The sequence below is a fragment of the Lactuca serriola genome, chromosome 8, assembly GCF_051521515.1.
Source record: "Lactuca serriola cultivar US96UC23 chromosome 8, Lser_US96UC23_V15, whole genome shotgun sequence".
Lineage (NCBI taxonomy): Eukaryota > Viridiplantae > Streptophyta > Magnoliopsida > Asterales > Asteraceae > Lactuca > Lactuca serriola.
The window spans coordinates 250,793,853-250,801,533 of NC_136415.1; positions in this window are offsets into that span (position 1 = coordinate 250,793,853).

Sequence of the window (7,681 nt, forward strand, 5' to 3'; positions counted from 1 at the left end):
AACTATAATCTTTAGTTGTATTTAAAACCACCTGCAATAACTAACATAAATATAGACCAAATATTGTCATTTGAACGTAATCGGTGCATGCTAGTCCCGATTAACAAACATGATACATAAATCTAATATATTGGATCGAGCATTATCAGGTCTTACTACTTTGTAGTAAAATATCATTCTTGATAAACATACTACAACTTCAATAGTTTAGACCCTCATTAAGCTCTTATATGGAAATATGTTATCTTCCATTGTGTTATACCATTATGTAACACCCCAAAAAATCTTGTGGGCCTTTTGTTTTGTTCATTTTCATGACATTAGTAACTTGTAAGATTATTATGTCATCATTGAGCAAAGGCATTACGAAAATATGAAGCATTGTGATAATACTGAAACTACAGTGAATTAATGAAAGTTGTTGAGTTTATATGATAATTGTGGCCGAAGTGTATACATTAACTTAAGAATCATGGTATAGATGTATATGTGCCATATAATGAGTTGGAATATATATATATATATATATATATATATATATAATGGAAATAAATGCACTTCAAAGGAAGATCCAATTCCATGGAGGTCGATATAGGTTGTATGAGATGTCACAAACTATTAAAAGTTAACATAACAAAGAAAATGATTTTATAAAGGTTTATAAAATTGGCTAAATTTTGAATGGTTTTCAAAATATCAAGTTAAAATATTTTAACTAAACAAACAAAACAAAATCCCGTTTTATGAAAACGTAAATCTCACGTTACCCATAAAAAAACACACACCATCTTTATAATATGTTGACGTGGGTTAGTGCTTAGAACGAACACATTAGTTATGTTATAGTCGAGGTGATGTGATACTCGTGATTCTCAAGCATTACTTAAGTGGGGGATCATATGTTTTTGCATGGTTGATTTACCATCTAAATTCATGAGCATCGACTAATCCAACCATGAATGTTAGATAAGCATGGAAGAGATTAACATGCTATTGACATAAGTCAATAAATCTCGACATATCAAAGAGTTGCATAGAGACTGAAATTGGCAAAATGTTTGCCTACCTAAATAACTTCTTGATGTGATTACGGCTAATCGCCTTCACATTTTGAAGTGAAATATGGATCCTAGCATTATTTAAATAATTTTAGTTGAATTGGGTAATTATTATTCTAAGGATTATATAAAACAAACTAGAATGAAACTTTATTGAATGATTTCTACAAACAAAAAATCGTCCGCTAAAACTTTACTGCTATAAAACCTCTGAAAGGATAAGCTCAATCTTGTCTAAATTTGTATTTTGAGAATAGTTCTCATGAACGAAAAGAAAGATTATGCATTTGACAAAGCTCTTTCTAAGGTTCCTCCAGCTATTGCATTTTCGATGTTGGAAGGAGTATGTATCAATTTTACTTTGTACATTAACAAATCTAAGCGACATGGAATTCCATTAAGTTGGGAGTTGACTATGGGTTTCATAATCAACTAGCTAACATGAACATATAATCAACTCACTCTGATTTTCATTTAAACGACTTGGAAAGATTTATCATGGGATTGCATGGTATGTTGAGGGCCTTTTGGAATTAACATTGTGAAGCATAGAAACTTAAACTTTAAATGCTCCTATATTTTCTATCATGAAATAAAGGGGAAATAAGTAGAAATTCAGTTGCCTATGGGTAAAGGGGTAAAAGTTGGTATACCCAACTGCAACCTCAATGCCAAGGACAAAAGGAAGGCTTACTCTAAGACAATTTTTGATAGACTTTTTAATTCCAAAACAAGAAGAGGACTAAGAAAGCATATATATCTAGTATATTTGAAAGATCTAAAAACATACAAGCCAAATAGATGGCATAGCCAGATATACGAATTCATAATACCACTGGGATATTTATTCAAACCATTGAGTATAGTATTCAAGAAAAGTACTGACATTTGCAAGAATGTGCAATAACTAAAAGGAATCAAGAAACTAAATCATTTATAAGAGACATTGATTAAGGATACCAAGCCCATAATACTATCCTTAGGATCAAAAGACAACCCATTATCCTAAATGCTTTGTCTATGTGTAACTCCTCAAAAATCACAACCAATTTAAACCTTTCAAAACATCCCATTTACTAATAAAAGTGTTTACAAAATCATTGTTTCCAAAACATTATTTAAAATCAGAGTCTCCCAAGATCCAATAAGTAGTAAAACCAAGGATGTGTACGGTCACGCCTTCGCCTCGCCACGATCCTCTGAAGAACCTGAAACCATAAACTAAAACTATAAGCACGAAGCTTAGTGAGTTCCCCCAAAGTACCACCACATAAACATAATAACAAAAAAACATCACGCACACAGAGCCTTCATCCTGACCAGAACGTCGTACCGGCCTAAAAACTATCTGGAACACTCACAGAGCCTTCAGCATGACTGGAATGCCTCATCAGGCCTACAAACTATCTAGAATGCTCACAGAACCTTCAGCATGACTGGAACACCTCATCGAGCCTATAGACTATCTGGAACGTTATCTGGGCCTTCGACCTGACCGGTATGCCTCTCGGTCCTGCAGTTTATCCGGGACCCCCTTGGGTCTCTTGGCCTTCAGTCTCGACTGGTCTACCTCAACCAATTAACCAACACATATCCATACATACCATAACATAACAACATATCGATATAAACCTTACCGAGTTTGTTGACTGGCAGCATAATGCCACAGGTAAACATATTACCAGTCAACAGACAATCAGGAAAATCAACCGATCACAAAGCATGGTAACGTCCTATATACCAGGATACCGATCTAACAAGTCTCTATAGCATAACAACATATTATCATGTAACAGTATATACCTGGAGACGCGGGCAAAACCGGACATTGCAGGTGTGTATCTTTTGTTCCCCTGTTGACTTTTACGCATGATTATATTGTTATGGTTCTGCATCGGTAAGGATAATGACATTTAGGAATTTTGTGGTCTGTTTGTGATTGAGTTATATGTCATCTGCGTACCTTGGATTTTAGAATGATAGATGAGGACGTCCCCTATAGACCAGGTTACTTTGGATGCAGTAATTATAGCATGCATGTGTGGGGCTCGGTAGTGTCTCGCTAGTTTCTGGAAGGTGTCGGTCGGGGATAGATCAGTTAGATCCCTAGTTGTGGTAAGCTTGGGGTGTTCAGCAGATCGGTCAGTGGAGGATAGGAAGGGTTGGGAATCCTTTTCAAGCACTGAGCCGTAAGGTTCTAGCAGGACCAAAGTGGGGGAGAACCCTTCAAGTATTTAGGGTCGGTAGCATGCTAAACTTAGAAAGCGTTAGTAATCTTCGAGTAGGAAGGGAAAGCAGCCCAAATGGTTATATGGTGGAGAAGTGCAGGAGTTGGGAATTTGGGAAAACTTCCCAACGTCGAGTTCTTGCATTTGGGATTAGTAGACAATTAACGAAAAACCAAGCTGAAGATTTTCTCGTCAGAGTGCGAGTACAGCAAGGATGTATGAATACAAAGTGGTTGTAGCATGTGATGACTGAGGGCTGGTTTTGGAAATCATTTTGTAGGATCACTAGCAGGACTCGGGTGAGTTAGGGTGCCCTCGGAATAGTAGTCAATGGTAGAGACAGCATGGAGGGTGTAGTAGGACTACAGGATAGCCGCAACATTCCCCGATGAGTCAGCAAGGGAAGTGATATAAGACTGCGGGTAAGCTGTAGCATTCATTAGCAGTTTAGTTAGCGGAGTGTGGACGGAGGCCCGTATCTCCTAGTTAGCAAGATAGGGATCATGAAAGGTTAAGTCGTTGAGGTTTAGTATGGAGTTGGACTGCATAGCCCTTGATAGGTGAGGCCACTCCAGGATGCAGTTGGGTGAGACCCGTGGGCGAGGACCGTATGTTAGTAGCAGTATAGGTGAGACCTGGAAGCAGGATTGCTCAGTAGTATGGTTTGGGTGAGACCCGTGGGTAAGGCCCGTACGACAGTAGCTAGGCAGGTGAGACTAAAGGGGAGGACCGCTCTACGATATAGTCGGGTGAGACCCGTGGGCGAGGCCCGTGAGATTATAGCAGCGCAGGTGGGACCTGGTAGGGACCTTAGAGTCAAGATAGGGGATCGAGGATCCCAAGGCTTGTAGCGCTAGAGTGGCAAGATAGATAGAGCAGTTTAGATAGCTGAAGTTTCTTCGGAAGTCGCTGGGAGCGACTAAGAGATTGTGCTAGTTATAGTGACCGGTGGATATCCTGTAACCCAATTATCGGTAGAATTTGTGGGGACCAGGGTGGTCTCGGTTCATTCGGAAGGCGGATGATAAACAGCAAGACTTTAAAGCAGGGAAGTGATGATAAAGAAGTATGGTATAAGACAGCTAGTTGACCGAGGAGTGCTACGCCTCTCACAAGAGGGTGGGATAATCTCAGAGGGAAGGGTTTGACCCTGTTGCAAAGCTCTCGTTAGGGTCTAACCGTTATGGGGATGAATCTTTTACTTGAAGGATTACTTGATCCATTCGCTAAGTTGGGTGCTCAGCACTAAGTTATAGCAGCAATAAGTATTCAGTGTGTATCGGCAGTAGTGACCAGCACTGGGAGTGGCTGGAGTGATGGATACCGTGAAGGATATGTCCTTCACAGTGGTAGAGGAGGTGGTTAGTTGTGGAACGTTGCCTTGGGAAGGCCAGTAAACACGCAAGGAAAAAGGGGGTGAACCACTAGGATGTCCAACATGAGAACTCGGGGAGTACCGATAGGATTGTCAGCTGAGTAAGTTATGTTCTCAAGATTAACGGGATCAAAGTGCACTTGAGGATTGTTATTTGCAAGGACTAGTGTTAGTCTGAATGACTGTGCAGAAGGTCAATGGTAGTGGTTAGCAGGAGTTAGATTCATCAGCCAGGAAGGTTGAAAGTAGATTGCAGGACAGTTGGCCGTAGCGGACTTCGAGGACGAAGTCTAGTTTAAGTGGGGGAGAGTTGTAACACCTAGAATCAGAAGAACCAAGAAAGGAAAGGAAACCCTAAGTAAAAAGGGGGTCAACTCGTCGAGTCCAAGGAAGAACTCGACGAGTCGGAGCGGGATCCGTGTGCAAGGTTAAGTGACCGACTCGACGAGTCGGAGAGTGGACTCGGTGAGTCTGGTCTGGGTTGAGAAAGCCCTAATTCCGGGACTTGGTACCCTATTTAAGCATTTTATTCTCTTCCCTAGGGTTCATTTACAGCCTCTCTCATCCAGAACCTAAAACCTTAGCTACCCAACTCCATTGTTGAGGTAGTTCTTTCCTTGAGAGTGAATTGAAGCTTGGAGAAGGAGGAAGGACCTTGGTGGTGAAAGAAGAAGCTATAGATCCAGAGTTGGGGTAGCATTTCGGACCATTTAGAGGTAAAAAGCTTATACCTTGACTGTTAATCATCTAAATCCCCTTTCTAGCATAGATTTGGTCACATTTGGACCTTTTGCAAGGTCAAACCGAGTATCAAGCCTTTGAGGATGGATTGGACACAGATCAGGAAACTCTTGAGCTTTAGAAGCTCAAAGTTGTTGGCTTTATCCAGATAAGGTCCCATTTCTTGACCTAGGCATTCATTGTAGCTTGAATTAAGTGTTCTAGCCTCATAACACCTTGCATGCACGTAAAGTTAGTAGCTTTACGTGCAATGCTAGCATAAGGAGTCCAGGTCTATGAGTTGGAGGTGTTGGGATGGACTGGAATCGGCAAAATAGAGATGTCACAAGATGGACTCGACGAGTCAGTTCATGGACTCGATGAGTCAGGCCGCAAACCCAAACCCTTATGTTTATGAGTCGGATCAGTGAGTGGGTTTAGACAAGGACTCAGCCAGTCTGTGTCTATTTTGGACATGAAGATCATGGTACTCGACGAGTTCAAGGAGGAACTCGGCGAGTCCAAGGCAATCTCCTTAGCTTGTGAAGATGGACTCGACGAGTTGAATAACAACTCGGTGAGTCGGTTGAAGATAGTCCTGAATGGTTAGTTGAAGGAGAACCCGTTGAGTTGTTGCTAGACTCGAAGAGTAGAGTCGAGTTTGTTTTGGTATATTGAGGAGCATGGACTCGACGAGTTGGTAGAACAACTCGGCGAGTCGAGTCAACTGGAAGTTGACTCTAACCGTTGACTTTGACCTTGAGAAGGACCTTGACCAGAGTTGAGTAGGAAGACCCGGGGGTTAGCCCTAGGCACTATTTGCTAGCATCATATTCAGGACCAAGGTCCAATGTCGGGCGGGTGCCCAAGGAATGGTTTGCATGATAGCGTATACTTGTTGTCTGTGTGATACTTGTATGTGCCTAGTAGGGAGGTGTGTGTGGGCGAGGTCCTGTATCTCACTATTAGTAGAGTATGGATGGGGTTCCATATCTCATCAATAGCTAAGCAGGGGCGAGGCCCAAGTTAGGAAGGAAGTGAGTGTGGGCTGGGCCCATACCTCACTACTAGCAGGAGGGTGGATGGGGTTCCATGACTCATCAGTAGCAAGACAGGGGTGGGGCCCAAGGCAGACGAGGCCTTAGTACAGGAATGCAGTAGAGTAGTTATGGTTTATGTGTTATGCGATATGTTATATGTTTGTATATGTTTAACGAGCGGGGCCCAGAGACAGGCGGGGCCTAAGAGAAACAGATCTGTACACCGAGCGGGGATCGAAGCCAGGCGGGGCCTGTTGTAACGGGTGAGGCCCGAGGTAATGGGCGAGGCCTAGTATTTGCAGTATGCAGTTATGTGTAGGGTATGTGGTAGGTTAGGGAACTCACTAAGATTCGTGCTTAAAGTTTGTAGTTTTGTTTTCAGGTACTTCCGGTAGCGGAGGGAAAAGCTCGGGATGATTGCATGGCACACACCATAGTTAGTCAGCCTGGGATGTTTTACTCTGATAATAAGAACATGTTTTGAATTAACACACTGGTTTTATGTTAAGATTTATGTTATGGATTGACAATTTGGGTCATTTCAAGTTGGTATCAAAGCCTAGGTCCACAACTGTCACACCCCAAAACCAGGAACGGCGGAAACGTTCTGGGGCGGAGGACGTCATGTATAATATCAACAACAATGTAAAGTAGTAAACAAGCAACAACATCATCCATTGCATTAATAATATAATTATTATACAAATATGTTCTGTCAAATTTTGATAAACACTATAGCATAAATCAAAATGAAAGATAAGTCTTGAACAAGCTCCATCTTCCTTTCTCCTTGCATCGATACCTGTCTATGATGACCTGAGGATACAAGTAATTTTGAAAGCGAGTATCAGCTTTGAAGCTGGTGAGATCATAAGTATTTAGTGTCTTAATTTGTAAGTAAGTATTTGTATGTAAGAATTTGTAAGTGTATATGAACTGTAAGTGTTTGAAAAACCCTAGAATCCCGATGATTCCTACTAGTATATGAAGGTGTCTCCTACCGAGACCTAACTGTTTTGAATGTAGTCTTCTACCAAGACCTAACTGTTCTCAATGTTCGTTTCTTGTAAGAGTGTGTAATTTTCCCAAGTGTAACTATTATTAACAAAATATAGTTTTTACATTTATAGTTTAAGTGAAAAGATCACTAAATATATGTACAGGGAAAAATTAATGTAGTACTAAAACGTAGCGCTATAAGAACTACTGTTGTACTAATTTCCTTAAACCGGATTTATATTAAGGCATTATGTGATAAAT